Here is a 19761-nt window from a genome sequence, read left to right as displayed (position 1 = left end):
CTTTCTTTCTTCCATCCATCATTTATTTACCCTTTGTTTTTGTGTTTTTTATTTCTTCCTTCTTTCAGCCCTCTCTTTCATTCATTCCTTTCCGTTCTTCTATCTGTCTTGTTCTTTCCTTTTCCCTTTGTTAAATGTATCCTTTTACCTTTCCTTTCTTTTTTTTTTGACTGCTTGCTTCCTTTCCTTTATTCTTTCATTCCTTCCTATCTTTGTCTCTCAGTCTTTCTCTTTTCTTCCTTTCATCTATTCTTTTACCTTTTTTATATTGCTTGTTTTCCTTCCTTCATTTCTTTCCTTCTATCTATCATTTTACCTTTCCTTTATTTCTTCCTTAATTCCTTTCTTCCTTCTTTCAATCCTTCTTTCCTCTTTCTTTCTTTTGTCCTTCTTTCCATCTCTCCTTTTACCCTTGCTTTGTTATTGCTTCTTCTTTCTTTCCTCTATTATACCTTCTGGATTTGTTCCTTCTTTCTGTATTGCTTGCTTCCTTTCTTTTTTCTTTTCTTTCTTTCTTAATTTTTGTTCCTTTTTTATTCCTTCCTTCCTTTCCTTTAGTTCTTTCCTTTTTTCCTTCACATCTATCCTTTTTTACCTTTTCTTTTTGTCTTCCGGCCTTCCTTCCTTTCTTTTATTTTCTTTTCCTTCCTTCCCTCCATTCTTTTCTTCTTTCTTTCTTTTCCTTCCTTCATTCTGTCCTTCCTTTCTTTCTTTCTTTCTTTCATTCTTCATTTGTCTTGCTTTCTTTTTGTCCTTCATTCCTTCATTTTATTTCTAGGGGGGGGGGGGGTAATGAAAGGCTAGAAAAATAAACTTGCGCCTTTTTTTATGTTTTCTTTTAATATTTTGGGGACCAGTAGATTTTAGGTTCGGACTAGTAAAAATTTGAAAAATTGGGTATATCTACTGGTCCGACATGAATAGGTTAAACCAGTAGAAAAAATGGGTAAGTGTGGAGCCCTGAATATTATAAAGACCTTTATTATAAACGGGGGGTTAATATGGTTTGGGTCCATTTACGTTAGTTTGGGCTCCGAACGTCACGGACAACTGTTGATTTAGCCTTACTTTGACCGCGGGAATCTCATCCATACAGTGATACACAGAGATACCCAGTACGACAATACACCAGACGGTGGACTGTACTGTTTCCAGAAGAAGAAGAGATAAATGGGATCCACTACCAGGCGTCATTGGGGAGTAAGCCTACCGTAGCAAAATATTTTTTTACTCCCCAGACGCCTCCAGGACCAGGCTAGGTGTGCCTCGATTGAGTCGATATCTATTCTGTGTCTCACGATACACCAATAATAATATGGGAAGTGCATAATTATCCCCTTTCTTGGAGTTGGAGTGCTACTGCGACCCTATTCTTTCCACTCATTCAATGAACAAGGTTATGATATAACCTTGTTCTCAGTTATATCTCCATGTGTGGCAAAAGAAGGGTGGCAATGTTTGGCTTATTTTCTCTTTTTCTTTGGGGCAAATGCCTGATTTCTTTACACTGACAGTTTCCAATACACTTATTATTCATACAACTTGACTCTTATTTAAATTTGATTCTTAAAATCATTTTTTCTTAATTAAAAACAGAGATCAAAAAAGAAAATTTTCTTGCCATATTACTTTCCACCAATAGAGGGCGTACACAAAAATATGCCCAAAATTCAAGTTTTTGAGCGCTCTAGTGAATACAAAAATTATTCCCAAGTTACTAATGAAAAATAAATTGCAACTGTATGGAAATTAGTAATTTTGGTCACAAAAGTGATATTTCAATGATTTTTTAAAGTGTGTGCTCTGTACAACATTGGCATACCATAGTCTAGACAGCTGGCAGCCGTCTGTTTCGAGGTTTTTAACATTTTTTTTTATTTCTCCTCGTATTTGGTAAGTGAAGCCAATGGAGTTCAGCTGAACAACCAACATAACAGAGACCGAAGCTTTTGGTCTAACCATACTCCATAGTCCTACCTGTAGATTCCCCACAGGCACTCCTAGTACCAATGAGGTCCAAACATTACATGTATGGACCTCATAGGCGACATCAGTGCTAAAATTGGGTTAGAGATTTATGTGGATCTAAATTTATTGTAATTTCAACAAAAGTACTAGCTAAATTTGAGGCTTTTGTTGAAATTTTGCTTTAATGATACATTTATGCTTGAATAAGTAACAAAAAATTGAAAGAAATGAAGGGGAACTTACATTTTGACGACTTTTTCCTGATTTTCTTGGCAGTTGTCCTTCACTTCTGACTCTCGATCGGACCTGATATGCAGATCACGTATACGCGTTCTCGTCAGGTGATCGGTCGGTTATTCTTTTCGCCAGATGTTGATAATTATATATTTCATAACGCAGCGTTCATCGCAAATTTAGCTGAAAGAGATTGAAGTTGAACAGCGCAAGCTTTAATTTATTCAGAAATAACGTTTGATTGCACAAGTTTCGCCTCGGACATTTAGGATCATTTGGTCCCATATTGGCGTAACTACGGGGGGGGGGGGGGGTGTCCCTACCACCGTCCACACCGGGCGTCCACAAGCCAGCAATTATCTTTTTTCTCTCTTTTTTTAACCAAAATGCTTCCCCCCAGAAAAAAAAGAACCAGGGTTAAAGAGAAAGACAATTATGATAGAGGAACACAAAATACTTTATTTTTTCAGCTTTTAATGCATCGACTTATAATCAAATATTAAATGGGGCTTAGAACATTTTTTTAAAAAGTCAATTAATAAAAATATTCCGCTCTTCGGGATTTGAGCTTTCATGAAATATCAATCTTTTTCATGATTACCGAAAATACTTCAAATGTCCAAAAAAAATTATCGGTGTATTAGCTGATACCTTGCGCCCGCCTTAATTATTTTAATGTTGAGATACTTTGCTTTAATTTAATGAATTCCTAAAAGCATTAATTCTCAGATCATTTGTCGCAATCGAATGATTCGATTGGTAAGCTAGTTGTATAATTATTATGATTCATGAATTGTTTAAAATGTGTCTCTCTATCAGTTTTGAATATTTAAAAAAATGTCAGCTCGTGCTTTTTGCTCGCAATATTTTGATTAGTAAGAAATTCTTGTGTATGCGAGTTTGATACATAAATAACTAGAGAGAGAGAGGGGGGGTGTCCCTCAGCTACTTGTCCTTGCTTATTCCATATTTTTTTATTATGCTCGTGTTGTGAGTATTTCAAAGTCTTTTCTTTTTCTCACCCTTTTTATTGTCTCGGAGCTTCCCTCTATTTCTTTGCTACGATGTATAGCCCATCTTACTTGTTTCATTTTTTTATGTTCTCATTTAATTGAAAACATAATTATTAAACTGACGTAGAAGACTTTACAACAAAATTTTGATATTGTTTTTTCTTGTTTGTTTGGCTTTCTTTTTTCTTCTCCTCAGTCCTTTTTCTAATTAGTTTCCCTTTCCTTATTTTATATTATTTCATTTCATGAGGCATCCGCCAACTTATATACAACAACAAACGTTAGAGGCGGATATCCAGTAAGGGGGCGTGGTGGTGTGCCCTCTAAAAAGAGGAAAATAGGAAGGAAAAAAAGCAGGAAGGAGAAAAAATAAGAAAAAAAGACGATGATGGCAATGATGATAATGATGATGAAAATTATCTTGGTGAAGATGATAGTGGTGGTGATGGTGGCGGTGATGATGATGATGATGATGATAATAATGATGGTGGTAGTGGTGATAAAGATGAGAATGAAGTTGGTGACGATGATATGATGATGATGTAATTTTGAGTTTTTTATTTTGTCTTTAAAAAAATAATAGTGCAAAGGCGAAATCATTTAAAGTTTATTATGAAAATAGCAGAAAAAAATAATTTGAAAAATTGTACGTATGCGTATGGAAAATCCATCCCCCACCAAAAAAGAAAAAAAGTGAGATTTTGTTTTGTTATTTGTGACGGCGTAGGCCTATGCGAGCAGCTGTGTGATATAATTATGGTAAAAAAGTAAATGAAATGCCAAGAAATACATGATAATGACTTTTATTGTACATTCAGTATATCAGTAGATAAATTCATACTCGTTCCAAAAAAGAAGAAAGTGGGTATATTATGGACCATTAAAAATGGGCAGTTGCTCTATATATTATATTACATAGAATATAGAGCAACTGCTTGTGTGTAGCGGTAAGTTATTCACCTGATCTACATAATTCATGCGGCGCACGGCGCGTGCGCAATGTTTAATAATTATTGCTGTGAATACAATGAATGTCATCAAAAACATAATAACACAGATCAAATAGTGCCAGCTCGACGCGCAAAATGAGAAAAAAATATATATTTTCTGCCCTGATAATTTGATAACCCTAACCTAACCCAATTTCTAAGTATTTTTATCATAAACAGGATAACTATATACAATGATTGAAATTAACTTTATATTCTTTTGCGAACAAAATGAATATGAAAGACAGCTTTTTGATAAAGAACACAGTTTTAGAGCGTTAGAGCGCGATTTATACCTACAACCGCTAACATAGGCGGATCCAGGGGGGCCGAGGGGCCCGGGCCCCCCTATTGGCGGAGCAAAAAAAGAAAAAAAAGAAAGGAAAAAAGAAAAGGAAGGGAAAAGAGAGGAAAAAAGAAGAAAGGCAAACATAAGAGGAGGAACATGATTAAATGAAATAACATTAGGGGAAGACTCTGAAAATAATTTTTTTTTAAATCTATTTGTTAGGATAAAAAATTTTCGCTCGCGCTTCGCGCCTTATTGTCTTTTAGGGTATTTGCATATCTTGCTCAATATGGAGCTTGAAAAATCAAACTTTGAAGTCATTATACAAAACATATTTCAGCTGGGAAATTGAACTTTCATTATTTTGTTTCATTTACAAATTGATTTTTAAAAAGTGCTCTGTAAAAATGTCTGTGTTATCATCTGAACATTATCATTTTCTGCTTGCGCTGCGCGCTCGCAAAATTTGAATTTTCAGGTACGTATTATTTTCCTGTATTCCATAAAGTTCTCAAAAAGTTCCCTATTCAGGTCAGATTGTTAAAACGTATCAGCTAGCGCCGCACGCTATAGCATTTGGATTAGTCGGTTATGTATATCCCAATATTAATTCTAAATCAAACTAATTTGATGACAGTTTATCAAAAAATTCGACTCGCGATTTCTGCTCGCATTGATAGATATATAATGCCTCTTATGCATAATTACAAAGTGCTTTAAATGTCCAGTTTTCAGGCCATAAAATTAACACATTTTGCGCTCCCATGCGAGAGAAATAGGAAGATGGTCATCATTTTCATATGATGACATAATGCCCTCATAGCATGTTCCGGTCCTATGTAAAAACTCAAAGTAATAAAAATAAAATACATCAGCTCTTTTTTAACTGTGATCCATCACAATTCACAATTTTCCCACAAAGTGTTTGCATTACAGAGCTTAAATTCACCCTTTGTTATATCATATATTTTTAGCTCGCGCTTTGCGCTCTCTTTATTGATTTTCAGTTACTTAGAATACCCAAAATAAGAAAGTTACTTAGAATACCCAAAGTCGAAATCTAAAACACACGTTAATTCAGATACGCAGATTGTTCTCTATTTAAATCATTATCCAGTTTCAGATCACAATATCAAAAAGTGTCTGCTCGCGGATAAATAACTTATCCTTTTCATGATAAAACATGAATAGTGCGTCCAGAATCTTTCCCCATAATTTTGTTTACCCATCACATTTCTCCTATTTTCTCCCTTTTATTTTCCATTAAATTTTCTTTCGTTCACTTTTTTTCTGTCCTCTTTTCCCATAATTTATTTTACCCATCACATTTCTCCCTATTTACTCTTCCCTTTTATTTTCCATTAATTTTTCTTTCGTTCACTTTTTTTCTGTCGCCTTTTCCCTTCTAAGTTCTATTTTTTTTCTCGTCTCACCGCTTTTCCTCATCCCCAGCCCTCGATCGACGCCCGTGCAGATTCGCAAACAATATCAAGAGTATGTCTACTTGCAAGGGCGGAAATCTCTCCCCAAAGGTAGGGGGACCAGGGGCTGGAAAATTTGACAAGCAAAAAACAAACAAAAAAAGAAGGTTTATCACCCTCTAAAGAAGGTCATCTTGACCAAAAGAAATTTGACAAGCAAACAAGCAAAAAAAAGGGGGCATGCCAAAAGTAAGATCGTCTCTTCCAAAATACATTTCGATTTTGAACGAAATGACCAAAAATAGTAGGGGGACATTTCATAATGTGCCCCCTACTATTTTGGGTGAGGGGACATGTCCCCCGGCCCTGGGGTTTGCGCCCATGTGGGTGGGGGTGTTGCGCCTCCCTATCGGGATCATATCACAGCGAGTATACACTCTTCCATATTGTGTTTACTCGCTGAGATTTCGATCTCACACATAATTTTATAAAAAAATAGAACAGCTACGCCTTGAACACAGGCCAAAATGCCTAACGATTTCTCCGCGGCATTAACAACTCTCGTAAAGGGCGCTCCATTTATAAATAAAGTTGCATGAACAGCTCTCTATGGCGACAAAATTTAACGCGGAATTGTAGCCAGCAGCGTGGGAAATTGGCAGAAAATTCAAGAAGAGAACCGGTGAGTACCGATTTAACAGTATTCATGTATTAATTAATATTTATTTAATCATAAGAATAATTTTTTTTTACGGAAAGAAAGCTTAGTTCTAAGCTAGGGCGGCCCAAATGCGCATGAGTGGAGTCCCAGTTTCTTAACACGGGTAAGTATTGCGGTGTCGCCTAGAGTGCCCACAGGCAGGGTGGTAGCAGTGAACAAGTGATTCTTTCTACCATTTTGAAGAGCACATGTCCGCCTAATTACACGGACGAGTCCAGGGATGCTGCCCGCGAAGCGGGCCGGAGCTTCCTGGGTTACAGGGGACCTACTGACTGTTCAACTGGTGGGGCCTGCTGGGGAAATTCTCTCGAAGTCGGCCGGTGCGAAACTGCATTAACGCCTCAGCAACAACATAAATTAACACGTGTGGGACTAAAATTCATGGACGACCGAGTAAATCGGGCATTTATTCGTCTCGTCAAGTAACAGTCTACATTGTAGAAATTTTGATTACTGCTCACAGACATGGCAAAACACATCGTAAAATAAACTTTTAACCGATATAAAAAGCGTTCTAGAACATATTAAGACAATACAAGAATTGATAAAGTACGGTACTCACAGACACAGTCACTGCAGCTCGGTACACACAGAAAATATGCACATGTCTGTGTACTGCACATATCCATGCATAGCATATAGGAATAAGATGTCCTCTTTTGATGCCAACTGGCCGCGTAGCCTAATGGATAAGGCGTCCGACTTCGGATCGGAAGATTGAGGGTTCGAGTCCCTTCGTGGTCGTCAATTTTTTTTATCATCAATAATATTTGTTGACTCATTAATACACTTGCACTTACAGTAAATAGCAAATAGATTAGAATCATTTTAATAAAATGAAAAAGACGCTACAGACCAACATAATAATTAGGCATAATATATAAAATAAAAAATATTCACCTCCGGTGGGACTCGAACCCACAATCCCCGGTTTAGGAGACCGATGCCTTATCCATTAGGCCACGGAGGCAGTTAACAGCAAATTAATGTTATCATTTAAATACAATTTTCCTTAATCCATCTCACTAAATGCCTGCATGATAATACCCAAATACTGCGCCACTGGAAACCATCAATAAGGCCTATCAAGCTTGCCCACATCACCCCTTCTATATCCACGACCCTCCCACCGATCCCAACTGATCATGTTTGCCAGAGAAATTATTATCTGGGAAGCATTTTATGAACTTGTCTGCATGGACTTTTTATCTGACAGTTACCATAGTAACAATCACCGTGAGCCAATCAAAATCTAGGAAAGTTGTCGGACGAAAACGTTGATGAAACTCTCCCCATGTACATTTTTGTAAATAGAGAGAAATTAAAGTCAACATAATTTCTCTCAATGTGCATGCATTCTACGATCGTCACGTAAGGTATAAAAATAAGTTATGCTTAATAAAACACATCATCAGAATAGATCCGGCCAATATTATGAAAAGTGGGGAAAGGTGTATACTGATCTTTCCGTTTGAAAAAAGGGAGAGAAAAAAATGAAAGAAAGAAGAAAAGAAAGGAAAGAAGAATACCAACACGCGCGGTCAAACTCAAAATGATTATTGGTCGATGTCAAAGAAAGCAAAGTATCTGAGTACCAGACTTCATTCCTAAAGCTAGGCCCTATCCGGGGGCCCTATATACAAAAACTCATTCCAGATCAGAAATGAGGAAACATTTCTTCAGCAAAAAGCCATCGATAGCTGAAATAAACTGAAACAGCCATCATGTCGCCAACATTCCTCCCCTTTACTAAACAAATTTAAGGCGATCAAAATTTGTTGGCTACAAAGCCTCTTAACTTAAGGGACAAGTCTACCCCAACAAAAAGTTTATTTGAAAAAAGGAAAAAATCCAACAAACAAAACACTGAAAATTTCATCAAAATCGGAAGTAAAATAAGAAAGTTATGACATTTTAAAGTTTCGCTTAATTTCAGAAAACATATGCACATCCTGGTCGACATGCAAATCGCAGACTGATGACGTCACCCACTCACTATTTCTTTTGTGTTTTATTATATGAAATATTCTAATTTTCTCCTCCTTATCAAGTGAAACAAAGTTTTATTCCTCCCTGAACATGTGGAATTACCATTATTTCAACAGTTTATGGTTAAGTTAAGTTGATCCTTATTGTCAAATATGTAAAAACTTGAAATATTGTATTATTCAAACAATAAAAAAACAAAAGAAATAGTGAGTGATGGACATCAACACATGCATCATCGATTCTTTCGTTTTTTATCGCTGAGTTGTGCATTGAACTGGTTTGTGAAAAATAAGCGAAAATTAAAAATGTCATAACTTTCTTATTTTACATCCGATTTCGATGAAATTTGCAGCGTCATTTTTGTTTGATTTTTCTCTATCGATTCAAATCAACTATTTTCTGGGGTGGACTTGACCTTTAACACTGCCATGCACACTTGAAGTGAAGATGGAAGCGTGGCGCTTGATCAAGGTATTATGGTACAAACGTCTCCGTTACACTCCAATATTCCGAATTTAAAAATTGAAACTGACAACCAGAGTGGGATGTGCCACGTACGATTACCAACGGTTTTGAAATTCAACCGGGCTTAAAATGATAACATCCAAATAAATAAAGAAAATTCACCGAGTAAGATGATGAAAGTTTCATTAAAATCTGATAATACACGAGGTTATCGAATTTTAGAGTTTATCAATTTTGTGAAAACATTTAAATGCACCCCATTACGAATATTCATTAGGTGGGCTGAGTGCCATATCTCCACTTTCCTCTTTCTTACATGAAAATAATTATGAATATAATACATTTTCATTGATATGTGCATGGTATGTCTCTCTGATAACAAAGTAAGTTGCAGCAATAGCATTAAATAAGTTTTCAACACATTCGGCAGAATGTCACTCGCGCATAGAGACCTGTAGGTGTTATGCGTATTTAAGAAATGTACTATTATTATTATTATTCGGCAGAATTTGAAAAAACATAATTACATAAAATTAAATTTAACAAAAAGGAAAAATAGGTTGAGATAAGACGTTATCAGTTTGCTCACTGAATATTCATGAAAACAGTTAGGCATAGAACTGTTTTACCGGATAAAACAAATCTATTACTTCGTTATTCCATCCCCGATTTTGATTTTTTTTTAAATCGTGGTTTGTTGGTCTGATTAAGATTATCTGTTCAAATGATGTTATTTGCATTCTAGAATAGTCCACTTCAACAACAATTTGATTTCAATAAAAGGACAGAAATCCAACAAGCATAACAATGAAAATATCATCAAAATCAGATGTAAAATAAGAAAAGTTTTATTTTGAAGTTTCGCTCAATTTCACAAAATAGATACATGCACATCCTGGTCGGTATCATGAGGTAACTGATGACGTCATCCACTCATTATTACTTTTGTATTTTATTACTTAAAAATATAAAATATTAAAATTTTCTCCTCATTCATTGTCATGTCCTGTGAGACAAAGTTTTGTTCTTCCCTGAACGTGTAGTATATTGATTTAACATTCCATGGTTCAGTGAAATTTGACCTTATTCAAATCGGTAAAAATTGAAATATTGTATAATTCGAACACAGTATAATAGTGAGTGAGGGATATCATCGACTCTCATTTGAATATTTGATTTCAATGAAAGGATAGAAGTGCACTGTTTGTGAAAAAGTAAGCGAAACTTTAAAATGTCATGACTTTCTTATTTTACATCCAATTTTGAAGAGATTTTCAGTGATTTGTTTGATTGTTATCTATTTATCAAAATCAACATTCTTCTGGGTGGACTTGACTTTAACTTTAAATCCAAACAGTTGCAATCTAAATCAAAGCGGGATTTAATTTTTTTAATCTTGCAAATTCAAGTTTTTCTATAAACATGGAACGTACATCTTCATGACAAACTAATTTTTGTATCAATTTATGTTTACAAAAATGTATACCTTGCGAAATGAAATGATAGCATGACACCACCCGAGTGCATGGCATTCCTTCATGTTCACTATATAGTCATCGTTTCTTGTCAATTTTTGAAAAATATTTGCACCAAATGAAATGAACGTGACAACAAGAGGAAAATATGTAGACTTTTTATCTATTATAATCATGCAAAAGCCTACATAATTATGTTATTTAAACATTTGAGTAAATTTAGACAACGATATTTGCATTAGGCATGTACACATGTGACTCTGACACGGGCTCTGACATCACGTGCGAGATGTAAGATAATAAACATAAAAAAAAGAAATTTCGATCATCTTCGACAGTAGCGGACCGTGACCCGGAGGAGACAAAGCATTGGGGGGGGGGGGGGGGCACTGCATTGTTTGTGAATAATGCCGTGCCCCCCCCAATGCTCTGTCTTCTCGGGGTCACGGTCCGCCACTGATCTTCGATGAATTTGAATGGATAAGATAGATAAAAAGAATTGCCTATATAGTCTATGTCCATTTGGATTCATACAAGTTGGGGAAAAACGTGATCGTAATTTCGGTTGGTGAAATACCTTTCCAATTATTAAGGTACCTCTTAAAAGGGTTTGGATTAAAGATGTTGAGTTGGGTTTCCTGACATTCTGACACAGAAAACACTCCTAAATAATTATCAAATATAGGCATAAAAAGCACAACTACGATTTTGTTTCTTATCAATAATAATCCAGGGGCCGCAGAACCGGGGGCTGGGCCCCCACTTTTTTTTTTCCAAAATCGTGTAAAAAAGCGTAAAAAGCTCTAATATTGTGATTTTTGTATGGTCAGACCAGCCCCCCCCCCCTCTCACACACACATTTTTGGCTCAGCCTCCACTTTCAAAACCGTTTTGTGACCAGGTCCTGTATCACATTTACACAATAATGATTTCTTTTTAGCAATAAGGGGAGAGAGGGGTTAATCCGCCCGGGGGCAAGCCCGCCTACCACGTGATTTTCCACTTTGCTGGGACTGGATGTAGGTTTTGTTGATGATGTAATGTTAACCTGCCCAAACGGTAGTAACATACCTTGACGAGAGGTCATCTTCTCGGAATTCCAGAAAATTAAGGCTACTCGCCCATTTCGAGGCCATTTTGTAAAAAACGAAATTTTCAAATTTCTTTTTTTTTATATAGACACTCATGAATGCAGTTATGATATTTCTTGTTACAAAGGAGTGATTTGCATACTGAAATATTCCCTTGATACTTCAAAATGTGTTGTAAATATTGCGAAAAACAATAGAAAAGAAAATGGCTGTCGGTGGAGGGGTGACTGGTTCGCTCTATTTGCGACGGGGCAGGTCCGCCCCCCCCCCCCTTTATCTACATTATAGACACATACGCCTACAAATATATCCTCACGTAGACATGACATGACATGAAATTATGTCAGTATATGTGCTAAATTATGATAACTTTTCATCGATTATCGAACTAGAGGTCATTCGATGTTCCAATATGAAAAAATCTCTTTGAACACATCATTTTTGTTTCATATATCACTGTTTTTTTTCCCGTGGGCGAACTCGCCCCGCCTAACCGGCGAACTTGCTCCAGGGTTGACAGGTTCGCCCTGGAGCGAAAATTTTCCTTATGGCCCATTTTTGCCAAGACCGTATGCATTACCTCACCGAAAATAGAGGATTAGGTACACTGTAAAAACTGTGGTGTTAAAACTGACACAATTGGTGTTAATAAAGGACCACACCCTCAGGTGTTAAAATAACACCCTTGAGATTGAACATAACACCAAAGAGTGTAAATGTAACAACCATAGGTGTTGTAATAACACCTACAGGTGTAAAACTAACACCATCAATTTAACACCGGTGTAAAATAACCGATGTAGTCCTCTATGTACACTGGTTAACACCACAGTTTGTGCTGTGTAGATATTACATAGACCTTTATACATCTGAAAACACGACCTTCCTGCTAAAAAAAAATGGCGATTCTATATAAAAGAGTGTAAAGGGGCGGACTAGCCACGCTCTCCCCTACATCATGTAGACAAAGCATGGATTTTTGTTTGGAGGAGAAACATTCTAAGACATCATCATGAAAAAAAAACTGTTATTAGATTATACAAATAGAAAATACAAAATCATTATTTTTATTTCGGAGTCCTTGAATCCGAATACATACAGTGTACATCTTCTAAACATATTTATTCTCCTAATTAGTATTCGGTATATAACAAGATGTGTAAATATTTGCAAATTAGATATTATGGAAAAAGTCGAGTACAGAATTTCTGTCTATGTTGTGTGATCAATCTTTTTCAATCCTTCACATTCATTTTTCAGCCAGTTGGAAAGAAATTTTCGGCGAGAGTGGTTCGTCAGCTTTCTTTCCAGACCGTCATAAACCGTTTGTATGTAATGGCAGATATTCGATAATATTTTAGAGAGCATAAATGCAAAACGATTTCCCGTTCAAGAGCTCATTACATTACGAAAAGGCATATCTTTTGTCAGAAAAAAAATCGAAAACTTCAAGCAATCAAAATTGCTCTTATTTTATTTTAATTAGCGCTACTACTCTTTGTATGTGTTTTCGTGATTCATCGTATTTGGAAATTATAAAACTGTTATCATTTATTCCATCAAAGAAGTTAATGCGTGTTATATTCGTTCTTTTCTATTTGCCAATAATTTCAAAAAGTCAAATCAACTTCGAAACTTCGGCAACCAATCAACCTGTTACCTGTTGAAATATGTCTCGTCTTTGGACAGCATTGCTCTTTGGGCTGATGGTGATGACCACAAGCTGCAATGGTGGGAAGGTCCGGCCAAAACCCATGGACAGCCAACCGGACGAAAGTAGATCTGACGAACATGATTTGGACGACACCAAGACTAGAAACCCCCCCGCCGGGTCCTACTTACCCTTCTCCAAGTTGGTTTCTTTTCCTGAAGTTATTTCTAAAGGACCTCCCACCATCGGTAAGTTTTCCATCTTTTATTTCTTCTATTGTTCGTTAGTTAGGCACCCTCATGAAGTCATTTGAAAACAAATCAGACCATACACAGTTGTTATTTGTTGATGCAAAGTCGTGAGAGAAAAGAAGAAAAGGAAATAGATGAGAAATAGATTTGTCAATTTGTTTACATGTACCAAACTGCCAAAATGCTGTTTGATGTTTTATCGTTTATTTATTTATTCATTTATTTAAATGTATATTTTATTTGTTTGTTTATTGATCTATCTATTCATGATTTATTTTGGTGGGTGGACACATTTAAATCAGCAGATTAGTTGACCAATTCTATTTTAATTTTAAATTAAGATCCGAATGACTGGGTTTAACAGTAAATTATTTCAATCTGGACAAAATGACCAAAAATGGACTGCTCAAATTCACAAAAAAGATGCATTTTTGCTGTAATATTGTTCCACTTGTAAGGGCATCTGGTCCAAATTTTGTATAAAAAAGTTGAAAAATTAGTGCCATTAGCTCAATGAAATCACCAATTCAACCATCCTCTCTCTCTCTATCACTTGATTTAATTCATATGGCACAATTCAAAACAGCAATACATCACAATTAGACCATGTAAAATCTTTTCACAGTATATATGTTTGATTTAATTTGTCATTCAATGGAATATAAATAAACATGTGTATGTACAACTGTATACTCTGCAATGTATGAGGCAATACAAATCAAAAGGGATAAGCTTATACGTGTGTGATACTCTGCAATGTAGGAGGTAATACAAATCAAAAGGGATAAACTTATACCTGTGTGATACTCTGCAATGTAGGAGGTAATACAAATCACAAAGTATAAGCTTATACCTGTAGGATACTCTGCAATGTATGAGGTAACACAAATCAAACGGGATAAGCTTATACCTGTATGATAATCTACAATGTATGAAGTAATAAAAACAAAAGGGATAAGCTTATACCTACGTGATAGTCTGCAATGTACATGTACAAGGTAATACAAATCAAAAGGGATAAGCTTATACCTGTAGAATACTCTACAATGTATGAGGTAATACAAATCAAATGGGATAAGCTTATACCTGTAGGATACTCTTCAATGTATGAGGTAATACAAATAAAACGGGATAAGCTTATACCTGTAGGATACTCTGCAATGTATGAGGTAACACAAATCAAACGGGATAAGCTTATACCTGTAGGATACTCTACAATGTATGAGGTAATACAAATCAAAAGGGATAAGCTTATACCTGTAGGATACTCTGCAATGCATGAAGTAATACAAATCAAAAGGGATAAGCTTATACCTGTAGGATACTCTACAATGTATGAGGTAAGACAAATCAAATGGGATAAGCTTATACCTGTATGTTACTCTACAATGTATGTGGCAATACAGATCAAATGGGATAAGCTTATACCTGTAGGATACTCTACATGTACAATGTATGTGGCAAAACAAATCAAAAGGGATAAGCTTATACCTGTAGGATACTCTACAATGTATGTGGCAATACAGATCAAATGGGATAAGCTTATACCTGTAGGATACTCTTCAATGTATGAGGTAATACAAATCAAAAGGGATAAGCTTATACCTGTAGGATACTCTGCAATGCATGAAGTAATACAAATCAAAAGGGATAAGCTTATACCTGTAGGATACTCTACAATGTATGAGGTAATACAAATCAAATGGGATAAGCTTATACCTGTAGGATACTCTACAATGTATGTGGCAATACAGATCAAATGGGATAAGTTTATACCTGTATGATACTCTACATGTACAATGTATGTGGCAAAACAAATCAAAAGGGATAAGCTTATACCTGTAGGATACTCTACAATGTATGTGGCAATACAGATCAAATGGGATAAGCTTATACCTGTAGGATACTCTTCAATGTATGAGGTAATAAAAATCAAATGGAATAAGCTTATACCTGTAGGATACTCGTCAATGTATGAGGTAATACAAATCAAACGGGATAAGCTTATACCTGTAGGATACTCTTCAATGTATGAGGTAATACAAATCAAACGGGATAAGCTTATACCTGTAGGATACTCTGCAATGTATGAGCTAACACAAATCAAACGGGATAAGCTTATACCTGTAGGATACTCTTCAATGTATGAGGTAATACAAATCAAACGGGATAAGCTTATACCTGTAGGATACTCTGCAATGTATGAGCTAACACAAATCAAACGGGATAAGCTTATACCTGTAGGATACTCTGCAATGTATGAGCTAATACAAATCAAACGGGATAAGCTTATACCTGTAGGATACTCTTCAATGTATGAGGTAATACAAATCAAACGGGATAAGCTTATACCTGTAGGATACTCTGCAATGTATGAGCTAACACAAATCAAACGGGATAAGCTTATACCTGTAGGATACTCTGCAATGTATGAGGTAACACAAATCACAAGGTATAAGCTTATACCTGTAGGATACTCTAAAATGTATGAGGTAATACAAATCAAATGGGATAAGCTTATACCTGTAGGATACTCTGCAATGTATGAGGTAATACAAATCAATAGGGATAAGCTTATACCTGTAGGATACTCTGCAATGTATGAGGTAACACAAATCAAACGGGATAAGCTTATACCTGTAGGATACTCTTCAATGTATGAGGTAATACAAATCAAAAGGGATAAGCTTATACCTGTAGGATACTCTGCAATGCATGAAGTAATACAAATCAAAAGGGATAAGCTTATACCAGTATGATACTCTTCAATGTATGAGGTAACACAAATCGCACGGTATAAGCTTATACCTGTAGGATACTCTTCAATGTATGAGGTAAAACAAATCAAAAGGGATAAGCTTATACCTGTAGGATACTCTTCAATGTATGAGGTAATACCAATCAAACGGGATAAGCTTATACCTGTAGGATACTCTTCAATGTATGAGGTAATACAAATCAAGTGGGATAAGCTTATACCTGCAAGATACTCTGCAATGTATGAGGTAATACAAATCAAAAGGGATAAGCTTATACCTGTAGGATACTCTGCTACAATGCATGAAGTAATACAAATCAAAAGGGATAAGCTTATACCAGTATGATACTCTGCAATGTATGAGGTAATACAAATCAAATGGGATAAGCTTATACCTGTAGGATACTCTGCAATGTATGAGGTAATACAAATCAAAAGGGATAAGCTTATACCTGTAGGATACTCTTCAATGTATGAGGTAATACAAATCAAACGGGATAAGCTTATACCTGTAGGATACTCTTCAATGTATGAGGTAATACAAATCAAAAGGGATAAGCTTATACCTGTAGGATACTCTGCAATGTATGAGGTAATTCAAATCAAAAGGGATAAGCTTATACCTGTAGGATACTCTACAATATATGTGGCAATACAGATCAAATGTGATAAGTTTATACCTGTATGATACTCTACATGTACAATGTATGTGGCAAAACAAATCAAAAGGGATAAGCTTATACCTGTAGGATACTCTACAATGTATGTGGCAATACAGATCAAATGGGATAAGCTTATACCTGTAGGATACTCTTCAATGTATGAGGTAATACAAATCAAATGGGATAAGCTTATACCTGTAGGATACTCTTCAATGTATGAGGTAATACAAATCAAAAGGGATAAGCTTATACCTGTAGGATACTCTACAATGTATGAGGTAATACAAATCAAAAGGGATAAGCTTATACCTGTAGGATACTCTACAATGTATGTGGCAAATACAGATCAAATGGGATAAGCTTATACCTGTAGGATACTCTACAATGTATGTGGCAATGCAGATCAGATGGGATAAGCTTATACCTGTAGGATACTCTACAATGTATGTGGCAAATACAGATCAAATGGGATAAGCTCATACCTGTAGGATACACTACAATGTATGTGGCAAATACAGATCAAATGGGATAAGCTTATACCTGTAGGATACTCTACAATGTATGTGGCAATGCAGATCAAATGGGATAAGCTTATACCTGTAGGATACTCTACAATGTATGTGGCAATGCAGATCAAATGGGATAAGCTTATACCTGTAGGATACTCTGCAATGTATGAGGTAACACAAATCACAAGGTATAAGCTTATACCTGTAGGATACTCTAAAATGTATGAGGTAATACAAATCAAATGGGATAAGCTTATACCTGTAGGATACTCTGCAATGTATGAGGTAATACAAATCAATAGGGATAAGCTTATACCTGTAGGATACTCTTCAATGTATGAGGTAATACAAATCAAAAGGGATAAGCTTATACCTTTTGATTTGTATTACCTCGTACATGTACATTGCAGACTATCACGTAGGTATAAGCTTATCCCTTTTGATTTGTATTACTTCATACATTTCAGAGTATCCTACAGGTATAAGCTTATCCCATTTGATCTGTATTGCCACATACATTGTAGAGTATCCTACAGGTATAAGCTTATCCCATTTGATCTGTATTGCCACATACATTGTAGAGTATCCTACAGGTATAAGCTTATCCCATTTGATTTGTATTACCTCATACATTGAAGAGTATCCTACAGGTATAAGCTTATCCCATTTGATCTGTATTGCCACATACATTGTAGAGTATCCTACAGGTATAAGCTTATCCCTTTTGATTTGTATTACCTCGTACATGTACATTGCAGACTATCACGTAGGTATAAGCTTATCCCTTTGTTTTTATTGCTTCATACATTGTAGAGTATCCTACAGGTATAAGCTTATCCCTTTTGATTTGTATTACCTCATACATTGTAGAGTATCCTACAGGTATAAGCTTATCCCATTTGATCTGCATTGCCACATATATTGCAGAGTATCCTACAGGTATAAGCTTATCCCTTTTGATTTGTATTACCTCCTACATGCAGAGTATCCTACAGGTATAAGCTTATCCCATTTGATCTGTATTGCCACATACATTGTAGAGTATCCTACAGGTATAAGCTTATCCCATTTGATTTGTAGTACCTCATGCATTACAGAGTATCCTACAGGTATAAGCTTATCCCATTTGATTTGTAGTACCTCATGCATTACAGAGTATCCTACAGGTATAAGCTTATCCCTTTTGATTTGTATTGCCACATACATTGTAGAGTATCCTACAGGTATAAGCTTATCCCTTTTGATTTGAATTACCTCATACATTGTCGAGTTTCCTACAGGTATAAGCTTATCCCATTTGATTTGTATTACCTCATACATTGAAGAGTATCCTAAAAGTATAAGCTTATCCCTTTGATTTGTATTGCCTCAAACATTGTAGAGTATCATACAGGTTTAAGCCCAATGATGTTCAATTGTATTTATTGTTGAATATTTGTAAAGTTCTCTTTGGATTCGTTTTGTGAATAAATGATATATTTTAAACCTATTTTTCCCTATTCTTTCCCAATTTATTTGATGTTTGAATTCCCAGTGTGAATTGCTAGAGTAATTTATCATGAGTCATTGAATGAGTGTGAATGATTCAAATCTAAAATGTCACCTCGGGATTGTTTTACATGAATGGTGAGTTGTAACATGTTTTTTCATTATTTTCGATATGTCTGAAAAGGAAAAGATATTCCTATCCTCTTTTTTGTTAAGAAAAACACAATTTGGCATAATTTTTTGACAAAATCTGGATTTGTCCAGTCCAGATTGAAATAATTCACTGTTGTTTATACTTTATCTGGTAATCATAATGCTTTCGATGTAGGTGCATTTTTATTACTATATATCTTTCATCTGAGAAGGACCCGTTTTATGTGTTAGCAAGTACAATATTTTTCTCATCAGTGTCAATCTTTAACAAAATGCCCCCTCACGAACGTGTTCTATGCCCCTTTCTTCTGAGAAGGGCCCGTTTTATGTGTAAGCTATTGCCCCCTTGCCTTCTTGTAAGGGCACTTTCTCGTGTCAGTGCCCCTTTTTACCCAAGAAAATTGCCCTCTACTAACGTACGTGTTTTGTGCCCCTTTCATACCCCCTGATGCCGTTAGCAAGTGCCAGTTTGCCACCTTATAATACCCTTTCTCGAATCAGTGCCCCTTTTTACCCACGAAAAGTGCTCCTCACGTGTTCTGTAGTCTGCTGGGAAAACCCTTCACTCGAAATAAGGGTCTGAATGTGCAGCCTACTCATGCCTTGTGTAATGAAGAACAGCAAGTTTTGTATG

The 19761-nt window shown here is 35.7% G+C and overlaps 1 protein-coding gene and 2 non-coding genes across 4 annotated transcripts in view; 1 reads left to right on the top strand and 2 right to left on the bottom strand.

The window, feature by feature from the left end:
* The window catches only part of LOC121422451 (DNA polymerase subunit gamma-2, mitochondrial-like), a 36378-nt gene extending 29144 nt beyond the window's left edge, over nt 1-7234 (bottom strand). The window contains exon 1 of one of the 2 annotated variants that reach the window (XM_041617509.1): nt 7204-7234. The gene's annotated coding sequence lies outside the window, so the exon portion shown is untranslated. Of the gene's footprint in view, nt 1-7197 lie in introns of both variants that reach the window. The other variant, XM_041617510.1, reaches the window with a different exon arrangement.
* Nucleotides 7235-7306: 72 nt separating this feature from the next.
* TRNAR-UCG lies at nt 7307-7379 on the top strand. The gene has a single exon. It is a non-coding gene; the product is annotated as a tRNA-Arg (tRNA).
* A 153-nt stretch (nt 7380-7532) lies between these two features.
* On the bottom strand, nt 7533-7605 carry TRNAR-CCU. Its single transcript has one exon. It is a non-coding gene; the product is annotated as a tRNA-Arg (tRNA).
* Between the last annotated feature and the right edge of the window lie 12156 nt (nt 7606-19761).

The sequence above is a fragment of the Lytechinus variegatus genome, chromosome 10 (genome assembly GCF_018143015.1).
Source record: "Lytechinus variegatus isolate NC3 chromosome 10, Lvar_3.0, whole genome shotgun sequence".
Taxonomy (NCBI): Eukaryota; Metazoa; Echinodermata; class Echinoidea; order Temnopleuroida; family Toxopneustidae; genus Lytechinus; species Lytechinus variegatus.
This window is presented reverse-complemented; position numbering and strand designations above follow the sequence as displayed.